The sequence below is a fragment of the Perissodus microlepis genome, chromosome 23 (genome assembly GCF_051167445.1).
Source record: "Perissodus microlepis isolate ML-2025 ecotype Zambia chromosome 23, ASM5116744v1, whole genome shotgun sequence".
Lineage (NCBI taxonomy): Eukaryota > Metazoa > Chordata > Actinopteri > Cichliformes > Cichlidae > Perissodus > Perissodus microlepis.
In genome coordinates, this window is record NC_140482.1 from 30730535 (window position 1) to 30746888 (window position 16354).

The window sequence follows — 16354 nt, forward strand, 5'->3', positions numbered from 1 at the left end:
TTTGAGCCCTTTGTTGCGTGCCTTCCTTCGCACTCGCTCCCCTCCTTCCTGTCTACTCTTCACTGCTGCACTGTTAAACAAAGGTGGAAAATGCCACAAAATAAAATAAAAACATGACACCAAAGCTAAAGCAACTCAAGAATCAAGTGAACGCCTGTGTACTGAGCATTAAGTGTGATGTGTGTTTAATGAATAGAGCTCATTGAGTTAACATTTCTCTTGAGAGTTTGTGAAGTTGATACTGGCCTGCTTAATTAAAAAACGTGTTGCCATTTTGATGAAGATGACTTTAAAATTAGTATCTCCCTCAGCTGCGCCCGAGCATCCTAATTATGATTTCTGCACGTCAGAGAATGTGGACTGATGTGACACAAACAGCAGAGCGGAGTGGGAAAAATTCATTCGGGCAAAAATTAGCAAGATGAAAATGACTTTGAGACGTAACGGAGGAAAGAAGGATTTGAATGATGGTGTAGGGCTGTCTTGGAAAGCTTCATTTAAGGACCACTCAAAGATAAAGATCATGGTGTAAATATGTATGTATATTAGTATGTTTCCTATCTCTTCCTAGAGGAGTGTCTGAATGCCGTTGAACCTTTGCATAAACGATGCCAATGTGGTGTGTATAAATCTCACCATCGTATATATTTTTACATTTGAAGGTTAAACCTGAACGCTTAATACTGACCTTGCGACTGTGTTCATCTTCCACATGTTTGTTGACATGTGTGATGCACGTCCTATGTTCCCTATGCTACATTTTTTAACAGTCAATGCAAATTGTTTAATCTTCCCTATGCAGCTGAGTGAAGGCTGATTATCGATCAACTTGTGGAAATAAGCCACTATAGCACAGCAGAGCATACAACAGCAATGTGGGGGATAAAAAAACGAAGTCATCATTGTGTCACGAGAGACTTTATTAAGCAACTCACTGGGTATTAAACCTTCTATATCTATATTTTGATTTTGTAGACAGTTAATGTTTGACCTGTGTAGTGTCAAATTTGCTAGTTATTTTGAATTATGCAGTGGATTGTCTTCATTTCTTGAATCAGTTAGTCTTTTGGCTTTTTGGTCACAGTTTAAACTTTACTTGAACATAATTTAACACCTGATGGATGCTTCAAAGTGACAATCGTGATGCCTAGAGGATACACAGACATTCAAAGCTCTCAGGGGATTCAACTGTTGGGGAAATGCATTAACAAAGGCCTGAATGACCCTTCAGTTCTTTAGAAAGATCATGGACATTGTTACCCAAAAGTCCAGAGGACTTTGAGTAAAATCATCTCTTATTTGATGTTTTTCTTACTGGATGCTCCGTGTGGATAGCTGTTAACCTGAAGGTCATTGTACAAAAGTCAGGAAGTAACACCGCTGGCAGCCCACTGCAGCATGGTGACAGGCCCACTTATCACTGTTAAGTTTGGAGTGAAGGTCTCCTATTAACTGCACACCCTTCTTAATCACAGTTGTATTCAAATATGTAAGAGAAAAATTACTCATACCTCAGTCACACTGTAAAGTTTAAAAAAACATATCACAAAGCTAGCTAGCCAAATAGCATTCTTGGAGAGCCTCACCCCCCTGCAGTCTATTAAAGAGCTTAACAGATGCATGGAGGCTGAAGCAAAAAGGCAGCTTTATGCGCATGTTATATATATATACTTTCACTTTCAGCTAGCCACGGTGAACCATGTGGAGTGAAAATAAAGTGTTACTGGAGACTAACAGGATTTTTTCCCCAACAGCAGCAATAATTCCAGCCTCAAACAACATAAAACCCCCCAAATACACAAAAGACTGCTCTTTGGTCAGACCTGAATTATATTCTGTATCCCTGCAACAAACCAAACTGTTTTTTTTAATGCTCTGTTGTTATCATTGATGCTTAATTTTGTTTATCATGACATTAAATATATTTAATGCACTCCTGGATTTAAAGTAAGATGAATTTGTGCAGTAAGACTGCAGGTCTATTAACAACACAGCATGAAGCTGCTGTGTGAGTTCTGAGAGGGGAGAAACGGTGATGCATCACAGAGTAACTGTGATGCATATGACTTACTAGCACTGAGGTTCAGGGTCATTCCTGTGCCAGGAGACATTTTAAATCTTCCCATATGTCCGTGTTAATCAAAAGCAGCTGACATGAGGTGTTTTTTCCTTTGCTGTGCTTTGATTGCTTGTGATGTTGTTGTTATGAAGCACTTTGTTAAAACCGTAACTGTGGCATCTTTCATGTTGTGAATGTTTACATTTGCAAGTCTGGAGAAATAGCAGTGAAAGAAAATTACCTACATAATTTTCACTCGTGGGAATATGTAATTACATTAAGTTAGAAGTTTTTAGATGTTTAGAAGAGGTGATTAAGAGGCTTTTCTATTTAAGGGGAGAGGAAATTATAGGGGAAATCTCAGGCAGGCTGTGCAGTTTAAATGATGCTCAGATGGTACAAAGGAGCTCAAAGTGTGCCTAAAAAATGAGTTTTGGTAACCAAAGTGAAGTTGTTTCATGTTAAAGTAGTTAATGAGTTGTTAAGAGAGATTTTATTTTTGGGGGCTTTTTTTTTTTTTTTACTGTTGATTTATTTTATATAATAAATATTAGTGCTTATTTATGAACTGGCCCCTTGCTTCCTGTCTGGTCACACTCCAAAAGCAGGCCCAGAGGAAGGAAGCTGACAGGAATAAGTACTAAAATCATTCACTGATAGATAAACTGTCAGTCACTGTCACATTGTCTCTTTCAAACTCTGACTTTCTTTCAGTAAACAACAAATCCTCATTAACACTGGGCTGCTCATACCTTACAGTCATAATTTCTCATTTGAGAAAAATCATTATCTGCTTCACAGGAGGTGTCATTCATTCTTTAATTTTTGCATCTGACTGACGTGTTTCAGTCTCTCATTAAATACTGTGGTCCTGTAAAAGTGCCCTATCCGCTGACATGATATGCTTGTTTTTTATGCAAGACCTCCCTTTGTGTGATTTCCTCAGGCTGCACATTTCTGCAGATACAGCAGAACTGTCTCCTTTTTGCAGGAAAATTTATCAGATCAATTACTGTGTTAATTATTTTTGATTTATTTGGGCCTCTGCACAGTGAACTTCGAAATGCATTACATTCAAGAGGCAGTCAGCTAAATCCTGTGATATCTGCACACAGTAACGATGTTTTTTTTGAGCACTGTGGATCAACAAAATGGAAGAATTGTTAGAAATTAACCTTTTTTTTTCATGAAAAAGCTACAGTGCTAAGCATCATGATGGGTTTAGAACTAAAAGCCTTGAAAGTCGATGCTTCAAAAAGAAAAGCAGTTCCACACACACAACTACACCTTTTAACCACAGTTACAAAACATCAAAACCAGCACAAATCATACAAACACATAAACATTCTCGTTCTGCTTAAATAGTCGAAAAATTGGGCTGTAGCAGCAGCATCACACTGACAAAGACCAAGAATCACTGGCAGCTTTTAACCTGGGTAACATCTGGCTTTCCTTCCTCCTGTAGAAAGAGAAACAAGTGTGTGGGGTCAGATCACACACTGAAAAGGGAAGCCAATGTGGAAGTGTCTTGAACTTGTATTTTTTTCTAATGTCCAGCAGGGGGCGAATCCTCTGGTTAGACTTCCGGTTTTGTAGAAGTCTATGAATAAGCAGTCGTCAGCTCCCTGTTCTATAGAGATTTATCAAGGATTCTCACTGACTAATGACTTGACAATCCTAACCTGGTGTCACACCTGTTTATGAGTGAGTGATGGATAAAGATGAAGACAGTGAGCTTAAAGTTTACATGACTTACATAACTGTTATACTGTCTGCAGGTTAGCACTAATCCACCTTCCACTCTTGTTTGGCTAAGAATTTCCAAGATGATAAAATCACATGGTTCCAAATGGCAATTAAAATAAGCATCGAATCAAAGATTTACATGGCTGCTGCACAAGAAGCTGACTGTGGTTGTTGAAATGAAACTGGTGGTGCTGTCTAGTGAGTAGATGGCTTTTATTTACCCCATATATATATATCCTTTTATCACAACCCAACACCTAAACTTTTAGACTTTCATATTACTTTATCACATTTTTTTAAACATGTAAATGATCTCTGGTTATTGAAGTAAATGCAGTGAATAAACAGTCCAGTGTGATGGACAGAAACGTAACACTGATGTTAGTTTCTGCTTTTAAATGAAAAATAGCAGCTGCCGAGTCCTTTGGCATTGTTGAGTGACTCAAATCAATACTTCATTCCAAATTAACAGCAGTTTGTTCTCAGGCAGGCATTGATCCCATAGACCTGCGGAAGAGTTATTGCACACAAATCATAATTTATTATGGCCTTTAAGCTCTGCTGACCCGCAGGGGCAGTGTAACAGGCACATGTGACAGTTCGGGCACTTTCTGTTTCCAGGCTGATGTTTGGTTCAAATAACAACAGTGACTGACCCTGAGGGTGGAACCACCAGCTCTGATCAGTCAACGACTGATTGATTGATGCCATAATTACGTGTTTCAGCTGTAGAATTACAAAATGGTAAAATATTCAGTAATGAGGCGGTTTGATTTGACAGTTATATGAAGTGAGGTGCCTCTGCAGACTAAACTAAGGCTGCATGATTGCTTCATCTTTCTGGTCATCAGTCTTATTGGCTTTAATGTCAAGCTCATATAATGACAATTTATATATCATTATACCTGGAAGTCATAGAGATGATGGAAGCTTTCCAATTTGAATGTCAGTGTAATGAGTGGAAAATCCATGCTTGTGGTCAGAGCTATCAGCTATGAGAGGCCATAAATCATTGCCCCAGCACACAGGATTTTAATTTATACACAGTGGTTCCAAAATGGTGTGCCATGGGGCAAGTCCAGGTATGCCAGTTGGGTTTTGTTATGACTGTACAGTATTATTGCAGTGTACATCCACACAACATGCTGTGACGTGAATAATAATTTACCAGCTGGGTAACTAAACTAAAAAGGGATAGAAATGGTGGGAAATATAGAGCTCAGACTGACAACAAGAACATTATGAATAGAGAAAATGGATCAGACTGAACACCAGTGCAGATACAAATACCAGCAGGAAATACTTACAGCTTCATCTGGACCAGGAATGTGCACAGCCACAGGGCATCACTGCTGGTAGCAGCAAACTAAAGAGGCACTTGGAAACCAAAAATATCTTGTGTGAACAATTAGTCTACCTCAGTATCCAAGTTTGCTTTTGCCACCTGAGTCACCATTTTCCCAAATTTTAAAGGGGAAACTAAAGTAAAATTAAGATATGAAACCTCTGAAACCTGCTTTATGGCTCGCCCATTAATCTTTACATTTCATTTACTGGTTTCTGTTGAGGACTAAGCCCTAAAGGAAAAGCAAACCAGCATTTTTATGTATGGTTACTGTGAGAAATGGATTGTAAATAATGTGACAAAAGAAATAAAGTACTTCTGCCCTGTTCTGTCATGACAATTAATGTATGTTTAATGTAGAGCTGTTGGTTTTAATTCTGTTGTTTTGTTGTTTTATGAGCCTTGCAAACATTGTAGATTTCAGTATTTTAGTAGAAAATACTGAAAATACTGATCACTGTCAATTTTCTTTGTCAATTTTTAGAGCCTCAGCTATGACCATGTATGTTTTTGGGGTGAGGGAAGGGAGACAGAACGAAACACACGCTTTTGAAAAGAAGTCAGAGATGAATAATAATTAATCATTAAGCATAGAGTGGTGTGTACACACAGAGAATGACAAGCGGTGGTAAACTTAGCTGCTGTATTTCACAGGGAGAGAAAAGTAAGAGGGAGCTAACTTCACTCAAAGATGGAGAAAGATAAAAACAGGACAGGAGAGGAAGAAGAGAGCTTAGATTTAAAGGTAAGAACTGCGTTAGGTAAGGTAAGAAGTGAGTTACATCAAGTGTAGCAGAGATGAATTTAAAGTTAAGTGCATCACTGACTTCCACCTTCATAACAACTTTATAGGGTCTAGTATGAAGACAGCATCAGCAGTGTCAGTGTAGAGTTTGAAAATGAGCCTGAACAACTGTGCTCATGTTCTACTCAACACTTCAAGCTGAGTACATTTATTAGGATTAAAATTTAGACTAAAATAAAATTTGTTTTCTCATCTACTAATATTATTTTATTATTACGTTAATATAGTACAAGGTTCAGTTAGCTTAGCACAAAAATAGGTAGAATTGTAGAGCTGCTTTTTTACTGTCTTAATATGAGTACATTTCAGAGCCGGTACTGAAGAAACTTCTTTACTTGAGTAAAGTATGCCACAATTTGAGGAAGCAGACTGTAGGGGGAGTGAGAAGGAGGACCCAAAAACAGACACGGAAGGAGACGAAACTGAGTTCAAACAAAAGGCAAGCCATTTATTCAGGCTAATTAAACAAGAATACAAAATGAAGCAATAACGAATAGGGGCAAAAAATGTAACTAAAACCTAAACTGGAAAAACTAAACTGTCGTAACTATGACAAAGGACATGAACATGATTCTGAACAGGAACATGCGAGAAACTATGGTAAGGAAAAACATGAACACGAACTGAACCGAGTCATGAAATACATGGAACCCGGCATGACGTGGAGGGAAGGAACACAGACGACCTGACAAAGACTGAACGAAAACACAGACTAAATACACACAGGAGGTGATCAGGGCAAGTGGAAAAACATGGGGAAACAGCTGACTCAAATAATCATGACGCCACAGAGAAAGGTAAGACTAAGCACAATGAACATAGAAACCAAAGTTTCAAAATAAAACAGAAAACATGGAGAGACATGAACTGGGACACGCAAGCTTGACACAAGAGACAGAGGGAGTGAGAGAGGCAGAGGGACACAGAGGAGAGAGAGACAAGGGTAACCTACGTAGACGAGGAAGCACAGAAAAAAAACATAACCAGACAAACTAATAATAATACTAGAACTTAACATTGTCTCATAAGTAATACAAAATAACTCAACTCTAAAGTAAAGGTATAAGTACAGAATGTCTGTACTTTTGCCACCTCTGTCACTTTTTAGTCCCTGTCAGTACTCTTGCTGCAGGATTTTTCAGGGAGTTTTTAGGACAGTCTGATAATAATCAATTGCAGTAGTCCAGCCTAGAACAAAAAACTATTTTTTCAGCAATTCTGAGACAGGATGTTTCTAATTTTAGAGATATTGCACAGTTGCAAGTCCTACATATTTGTGTAATATGTGCATTAAAGGACATTTTTGTAAAAAACTAGTCAATTTAAAATGAATTTATCAGCAAATTAACATCATTATTTATTGAATTTTGGTGCTGCTATTGTTAGTTACTGTTTGCCCAAGACATATTTCATATGTAGGACAATAAAGTCTACTGTGAGCTTATCTTTTAGGGCCGAGTACAATGAGCTCAGTTTTATCTGAATTTATAAAGGAATTAGAGGTCATCCAGGGTTTCATGTCTTTGACATTCCTGCGGTGTAAATAATTGGTGTATGATGCAATGGCACAGTAACCAGTAGTTAGTTATTGCACCATGAAACCTTTCTGTACATCGGTTAGCCGGCTAGCATCCACCAAACTCCACTGTCTACTCTTGAGAATTGGATAAACCCCGAATCTCAGTTTCTTTCTTCTCATGTTTAGAAACATCAGGACCAGCTGGAGTTTGCTTGATGTCAATTTTTTTCATAGTGCCTTTTTTAAGGACAAATCTTTTGCAAAATCCCCATGCTTTCAGTGGATATACGCTACATAGCAAATTTGCATTTGAAACATTTGTTATTTATATGCTTTTTGCAATGCGATCACTGTTTAAAGGCCTTCACTTTTGATACTCTACGTACAGTTTACTAGTATATACAGAATAATGTGTTGTGAGGCGTTTTGTTTTTCTAAAGGAACACTTCTAAAGCATCCTCCACCCTCCTCATTGTCAGCTAATAGTAAATCATTTTTGGCAGTGTAGCAGATAACTGTAGTGAGTCAAGTAATAATATTTTACAGTTCTTTAAACAGAAAGGAGTGCAGGAAGGTGAAGATCTCCAAGTAGCAAGCTGCAGGAGGCTGTCAGTATATTTAAAAGAATAAAAGGCAGGCAGCACAAATCGGTATGTTTTAATGTGGTCCAATTTGTCTTGTTAAACAGAGGATTGTGTGTGTGTGCATGTGTGTGTGTGGGTGAGAGCTGGGGAGAGAGGTTTTATCTTCTCTGCTTGCCTTTCTGATAAAGTTGCCACATGCCACTGACACCTATTTTTTTATTTTAATTTTTTAAGTAGAGACAGTGTTTCAAAGAAACAAGTCCACTTCTTTTAATGGTACTCTTGTTTTGTATTTATCCCATATTTGGCCTTGGAGTAAAGAAGAAACCAGTTTTAACACCGCTATCACTGGTCAGCCTCAAGTGCAGTCTGTTCATGAATCAGTTCTCACACATCAACATACATAACTCTAGCACTATCAATAATCTTTGGTCTGTATTTACCTGCACTGTGTAAAAGTCCCGAGTCACCATTTATTTCTTTATATTTTACTTGACTTTTGTTTGAATTTTTTAAAGTGCTCTTGAACAAGAGTTCTCCAGACTTTCTGAAGGTCTTTCAGAAGAAAGTTTTTTCTTTTAATCCAGTTAACACGGACCTGCGAGTCATTCAGTCCGAAAAATGCATGTAACAGAAGGGCTGAAGAAGTGTTTTGGTGACACATAAGACAAGTTAGCAAAGAACCAATTGGAAATTGAAACTTCAGATGGCTTGCCAGGTAGCTGTCCTAAAAACACTAAATTTGTTCCCATTTCTTTGGTTGGATCAGTGTAAAATGCCAGTTTAACAGATGTAAAAATGTATTTTTGCAAACTATCTTTGCAACCTTTACCTGAAAACTTGGCATTGTTCTTAGCAGTTGTTAAGTAGCATGTCATTAGTAAATATAATGCCAATATTGTATAGTTGATATATTCATCTACTTTAACTGTTACTACTCATCAGAAATAGTCTCAGTGAAAGGTTTGTAGTCAAGTAGCAAATCTTAAGGATGGGAAACAGGGAGAATAGTTAGATATAGCTGAAACAAAAGTACTACCTCTACCCCTACACATTTGTTAACTTAATAAAAAAAAGTTAATAAGGCAGAAATAAGATTTTGAGCTTTGAGTAACTTCCACACAGTCAGCACCAGTTTTATCCAGTTTTCAAATGGCTAATAAACTTCATTAAAAAAGAGTATATGTATCAATTTTGCAGCAGAACTACCAAGAACTAAAGACTCGACATACAGTATAAAGAAATATCATCAAGATCAACTTAAAGAAGCCAAACATAAATCACACTCAAGACTAAAGACAGACTGAGGGTAGCAGACTCAAAATGATCCAGAAAGCTAGTAATGCTATGAATGTGTAGCTTGGCTATCAGAAAGGAGGACATTGCAGAATCCTGTGTTGGACAAGACTTCATTTCCTCTCCATGACCTACTGGACAGTGACAGGAGTAGGTTAAAACAAAAGTCCTTTCATCACAATGCACCACAGGAAATCATCCTTCTCCCACTGACCTGAACTATCTAACTACCTGACTGGCAGACCATAGTATGTGCGCCTGCAGCACTCTGTGTCAGAAACACAGGAGCCCCACAGGAAACTGTCCTTCTTCCCCTTCTCGTCACCTCAAACACCACGGACCGGCTGCGGCAGAGATCTGCCACCTTCTTTAGTTTTCTGAAGGTGGCACCTTATTTTCAGAGTTTACATTTTTTTTTATATTTATGTATTAATCGACTGTAACAAAACAAAAAGGACCACCATAAGTAGTTCAAAGAGATGTTAATGATGACCTCGAGTGTTTGCTCACAGCAGTGAGCTACAGAAGCAAAATTCAAAAAATTGTGTCAAAAAGGTAAAAAACACAAATATCTACACAAATCTTAACCTACTGAAATTCGTGTATCTGTATTTATTGTGAATTTAAATACAAAATTCACTCATTCTATCATGTTCATTTTGATAGATTTATACTAATCAGATTAGTTTGTTAGACAGGATTAGCTGTATTGACAAGGTTCAGAGTGGCTTTTAGTTGTCACAAATATGTTTCAAAAGATTTAAAAGCTAAGATGCCTTAATTTAAAAAAAAGTACTTATATATTACAGACTGTAGACTTCATAGGACGAAAGGCCATGAGCCTTGAAGCCAGCAGTGTTAACAGTACAGTCCACAGCATGCATCTGAGGCACGATTCCTGGTGTGAATGTGTGAATGACGTCAAATTGTCTAATCATATTCCTAAACAAGACAGGTAGTCCATGCCAGTTGGTGAGGGACGCGCAAAATTGCTCCCTGAGGGTCAAATTCCAAACTCCAACTGAATCTCAGCCTCAGACTCTTGTGAAAAACTTTCAATCTGTCCACAGACTCCCATTCGACCAGCACCCATATAAGGAAGTCAATAGATAATTATACTATTCACAAGAACTCAACGCATGATGCCACAAAATTTGACCACAAAAAGGCTCACCAGGCACATTCAGGTAACCACACGTGTTGAATGAGCAAACCGCTGTATTTTTATGATTAACTGATTCTGATGGATTATTTTTCCTCTGAATATTTTTACGGGGACAGGGCCCAGGTGTACTCTATTGATGAGCTGCCACTGTTAAGGACCCAAACTCAACACTCAACCATGCTGATAATGAACAAAAAACTATCCTTTTATTATGTGAAATTTCAAGTCCAAGAAAACAAGACTCCATGAAGGGTAAACAAGTGGAATAACCCCAAACTCTAAGAAGCTAACAGGGAAGGAGAGGAACTGAGGGAACAAAGGAAGACAGGACTATAAATGTGAATGGGACATAAGGGACATCGAAACAGGAGAGTGATGAGACACAGCTAAATGAATGAGGACAATGATTGAAGAAACAAGAAACAAGAGACAATAACTAAGAAAATAAAAGAGAAAATTGATAACAACCTCAACTAAACTTGGCAGAAGGGAAAAACACAGGGGGCAGAGGGGAGTACATAAAGCTCCATAACCGCAAACTAGAACTAACATATAACCAGAACTCGAGACTCAAAAACTAAACAAGAAACAAAACTAAAAAAAAACAAGAACTCAACCTCCAAAAGTCAAAATCCCGTGACCACGACATGCTTACAGGCACCATCTCTGGAAAGGTGTTAGCAAAGGTATGAATCACTATGAAGTCTACATAATGTCATAAGATGATAATAAAAGTTATTTTACAGGACATTTATTGGCAAAAAAAAGTTCATGTCTGATTTATGAACTAAAAGTCACATCCTGCATTCATCATCCTGCATTCATCAACTCCTCAGCTCACTTCTTAAGATAATTTCCGTAGGTGTGATGAGGGCAAACAGGAAAAGATGATATTTTATTGTTTGACATGCTTACAGAAAGACTAACCCCAGGTTACTGATCGTTGTGATGTGTCAGCATGTAAACGTTGCTCGGCAAACCCTTCGTGTAAAGAGCCACAGAGCAAGTGATTCGGCAGAGTGAAGAGGTGCAAAATACTAAGAGTATCTCTATTTCCCATTAGAGAGCCGTCTCAGAGCTCCTCACAAAGACACTCTCGCCCTGCTGTTTGTGCTGCGTCAGAGGAAGCGCTGTGCTACTGATGCAGTAACCTCTATATAAGGCTGGGATACACACTCAGCTTTACAGTAAGTAAGCACAGCAAGGTGGGATTTCATTGAGTTTCATGTTGCTGGAAGAAAGGTCCTTTTAGAGCTCCGTGATGTTCATATCCTGACGAAAATACTAGAGACCTGTGCAGTTATGGTAGCATCTACTTGATGTGACTTTACAGCAGTCATTTCATAAACCACAAAGTAATTCTTCAGAATGGCATGTGCTCACATGGCACCTCTTAACAATACTTGATACTTTAACAGTATGGTGGTCTACAATATAACAGTATTGTGCAAGATGCGGCCTGTCAGCCTGGAATTCAGTGTCCTACCCAGGGACACTTTAACATGTGGAGGGGCTGCAGGATTGCACACCATAAAAACCATAAGCAATGGTGCAGCTATGAACTGCTTAGGAGCATATATACAGCTTCTTTGGGCCCTCACATTAACCTTGATGATCAGTAATTAGCTAGAAAGAGCGCTTTCATATGATTTGTACAGAAATAGTTTTTTTTTAACACTACTCATATTATCACAAGATATCCGAGACCTGGCAGCTTCTCTCTTTTAGCGCTTTATAGAAATGTTTTAGTAGAATTAAATAAAAAAATTAAAACGCTCACATTTATTTTGCAGATAGCCCATTTGTCGGGAAAGCCTTGGTGCTTTCCAGCTAAGAGCCTCCTTTAGGAAGACAGAGCAGAAGTGAAAGAGAAAAAGAAGAGATAAAATGATTATTTTGCTGGAAACATAAAAGTGTTGTTTTATGAGAACACAAATAATAGAATATAATAGAATATAATAAAACTTGCATCGGGGAACTCAAGTAGTTTGTTTTTTTCATAAAAAGGTGTCTCTGTAGATCCAGGTAAATTATTCTGATTTATTTTAATGCCAATAATTAAAACATTTCTTCACGTTACATTATAAAGGGTATTTCTAAGTAACTCCAAACTTTAGAGTGGTACTGTGAGTCTTCATGGGGAGCTGAAAAGAAGTTCTGCTTGTTGCAGACCTGCTGGTAAGAACAGCAATGTGGGATTTGCTCAAGAGCTTCTTTTGAGCTCTTTGATATTCACATCCTGACAAAACTCAGCTGGACCTGTGTTGTCATAAGCCGACATCTTGATCTGAGGTTACTTACAGCAGCTGTTTTTAAGTAGCTGTACAGTGTTATCGTCAGTTTGCAGGTCTGGAGCCTTCAGCTGTGTTTTAACACAATGTCAAAAATCATCCCGGGATTGGATGTCCCACCAAATTCATCCCATCTCTCTCTCTCTGGCTGCATGATTGGTTCTTTTGGAACACTTGGCTGATCGCATTTATTTTACCATCTGCCAACAGCACACACGTCAGGTCCAGCACACACGTGTCTGAGGAAAAGGTTTTGTTTAGGGACTTCTGATCAATTGTAAAGGAAACAATTGATCTGGTGCTGGATTGTTTTTGTAAGATTCTATCATTTTAATTCACAATCAAGCAGGAAAATGGTATTATATGTCAGAAATAATGTTATAGCTATATACGAAAACAGACATTTTCCTCTGATCTAAACTAAATGAATTTCTACGATGAATGAGCGTATTTCATGTTTCCTCTTCACTGAACTGTGTGTGAAATTCATTAAACATCTAGTATAGCTCCTGCGTTGGTTACTGACCTCGAACTAATAATGGTGAGATTTCTGGAGCGCACCAACTGCTTACCAAGCCCTTTCCTGCATGCCTGTAACTAATGGGAACTTGAAAGCCACTGATATTTTGTCTAAGTGCTCTGAGTGGTCTTAAACACCAACCCTGCAAAAACAAAAAAAGAAACAACAGAAACTTTGCTGCATTGCACATTTCCAGTTTAATTCCACACCATTTCATTTGAATTCTTCAGCTAACCTAAGGATAAAAACACAAGTGCTCTAATGCTTCAAGTTAAACTTTGCTACAGTGTTTGAGTCAGTCTAATGCTGCAGTAGGCAAATACTGTAAGAGACTATAGAGAATGACCATGCAGAAGAATACCCCAGGTAAATGTAGAAGATATTATCGTTGATGAAAACCTAGTACAAGTACTGTGTAATATTTGAACCAGAGCTAATAACTGATGTGAGATGGCACATTGGAATAAGGATAGCTACAGATTTATTACAAAAACTCAGATTGTGCAAAGAAACGTAAAAGCGTCCACAGGCTGAGGTCTATAAGAGGTGGAGAGTGGGAAGGCAGCCAATCCAGAAGTGAATACTTGAAGTGGATGTGATGCTGGCTGACACATAAGGTGAAAGTCTGGGTCACAGAATATGCAATAAACAAAATGGATAACTAAGAATACATTATAGAGCCGGAGTGATGCCACCAACAATAGTGAGGGAACAATGTGGCAAAGCATATATGGAAGAGCTAAGAGAAATAAGCAGACTGGACACAGGTGTGCCAGGAGCAGCAGGTAAATAGCCACGCCTCTGCAGAGACACAGAATCAGTCACACAGATATAAAAAAAGAAAAAGATGCTAAGATACTATGAAAAACCCAGTGACTCTCAGCATTGCAATGAAGTCACAGCTATGACTCGCAGTAATTATTGCTTCAAAGGTTTTTAAACTTCTGGGTAAAATTCTGAGTAATACATTTGAATGCAAATCAACTACAATCCAAATTCCAAATGTTGGAATGTTGTGTAAAATGTAAATGCAGATGTCATAACCTCATATTTTATTCACCACACAACATAGAAAACTAGGCAAATGTTCAAACTGAGTCATTTTTATTGGATTTACTAAAGAGTGACTGAAGAGCAGAGGACCCATCCTGACAGCAGAGCTCAGTTCAGACTGCATCTCTGATGGTATGAAGGTGTGTTAGTGTCTATGGAAAGGTGTATACAGAGCAACATATGCTCCCATCCATGCAACGTCTTTTTTGGGAAGGGACATTTCAGCAAAACAACGGCATCTATAACCACATTATGGCTCCATAGTTGAAAAGGCTGCACGCTGAACTGGCCTGCCTGCAGTCCAAACATTACTGTCCCACAAGTCCACCAGCCGGCCTCATCAGTTCCCCAATGTTTCCAGACTGTAGTTAAAAGTAGAGGGGAACTTAGAGCTTACTTTAAACATTTAATATGTTTTCTATTTTTTTTTTATTGTGAATGAAACATAGGTTTATGAGATGTATAAGTCATTGTGTTGCTTTATTTTCATATACTTAAACCACAGTGGATGTATAAGCACATACGACTCAAGTATGTAAATGTGATTTGGAACAGAATAAAACATGTAATAGTTCAAAACTGAATTTAAAACATTTCAGCACTTATGTGAAACAACACTAAGACTACTTTATATGTATATGGGTGCAGCAGAACCATCTGGACACACTGCAGCCCAGCTGGTGAGCAGTACTTCACTAACAGCCAGCTGAGGTGTGCTAAGAAAAGTGATGATTCAGATGGACCAGCATGATGAAGCTGCTGTGCAGCTGCTGTAAATTCATCTGTGCAGTTCTCTGTCTTGTCAGCTCCAGGATGTTCCTAGCGATAAAAGGGTAGAGTTACACATCTGTAAGGATGATTTGCATAGGGATGCAAGATTTCCGTTGCGATAATTTAAGTTTAGCCTCAAAGTAAAAGAAAAATTCAGTGAAGATCTTTGAAGAGTCTAGGACAATATGTGTCTGGGAAACGTGTGTCTATCAACTGAAATAATTCAGGTAAAGTAGCTGAAGGCTAACGATGGATCCATTGCTAATAATAAAACATTTGAGGAAATTTACTGAAAAAATATCCAAAGTAATCCCGCTGAAACCAAAATGATCTTGGCAATGACATTTCCTGCAGATGTGCAGTTTTTAGCCATGTGTTTTTGCCTCATTCACCCAAGCACATTCATACAACTGCTTTTTTCTTTTTAAATGTTTGAGCACTTTTATCAAACATTTGCACACTTGCCCTCTGACGGATGCATTTTTTAACAATCCACACTGGAGGAGCTAGCGATCAAACCACTTACCTTTGATTGGTCGATGTCTCAAAATACCTCCTGAGCCCTGGTGCAGGTTTAAACATGGATGAAAACAATGCGGGTGGGGCAGGCAGTCACAAGACAGGGAAGACAGACAGGAAAAGACACAAGCGGAGACAATCAGAGGAATGATGAAGACAGGAAGGGAAAGTACAGACGGACTTGTGAGCAACAGAGATTACCAGCATAAACCAGGAAGATGAAGGCAGAAATACTCACAAACACTGAACACACTGCAAACACAAGAAGCAACAACAATTAAATCAAAACAGGAGCCAAAACTAAGAAAAACAGATCCCATATGAGGCTGCATACTTGTGTCACAGTTCCCTAGCAGCTCTAGCTGGTGTGATGAGCATTCTTTGGAGAGTTGGATGTCTGCAAAAAGTTCCCAAACACACACAGCCGTGCACAAAAAGAGCTGTCAAAGCTGCTCAGTTTGGCTGAACAGACTGTGCTTTTCAACCATTCTGAGATAACACAGAAAATCCCACACACATTCAAATAAAAGTGTAAAGTACTTTTGCACTATTTAAAGCTCATTACGGCTGTCTCCACAAACTCTTTTTTGCATAAATATTCTTTTTATATCAGTATCATCCACCTTCTTTGCCCAGAGTTTACTGGGCTCATCGCAAAGAAGCGACTGGAGGTGAAAAACC

At 38.3% G+C, this 16354-nt stretch overlaps 1 long non-coding RNA gene across 1 annotated transcript; it reads right to left on the minus strand.

The window, feature by feature from the left end:
- Nucleotides 1–14279: 14279 nt before the first annotated feature.
- LOC146361756 (uncharacterized) lies at nt 14280–15978 on the minus strand. The gene is made up of 2 exons (XR_014799504.1): nt 15681–15978; nt 14280–15202 (listed from the first exon to the last, which is right to left on the minus strand). It is a non-coding gene; the product is annotated as an uncharacterized LOC146361756 (long non-coding RNA).
- Nucleotides 15979–16354: the final 376 nt, after the last annotated feature.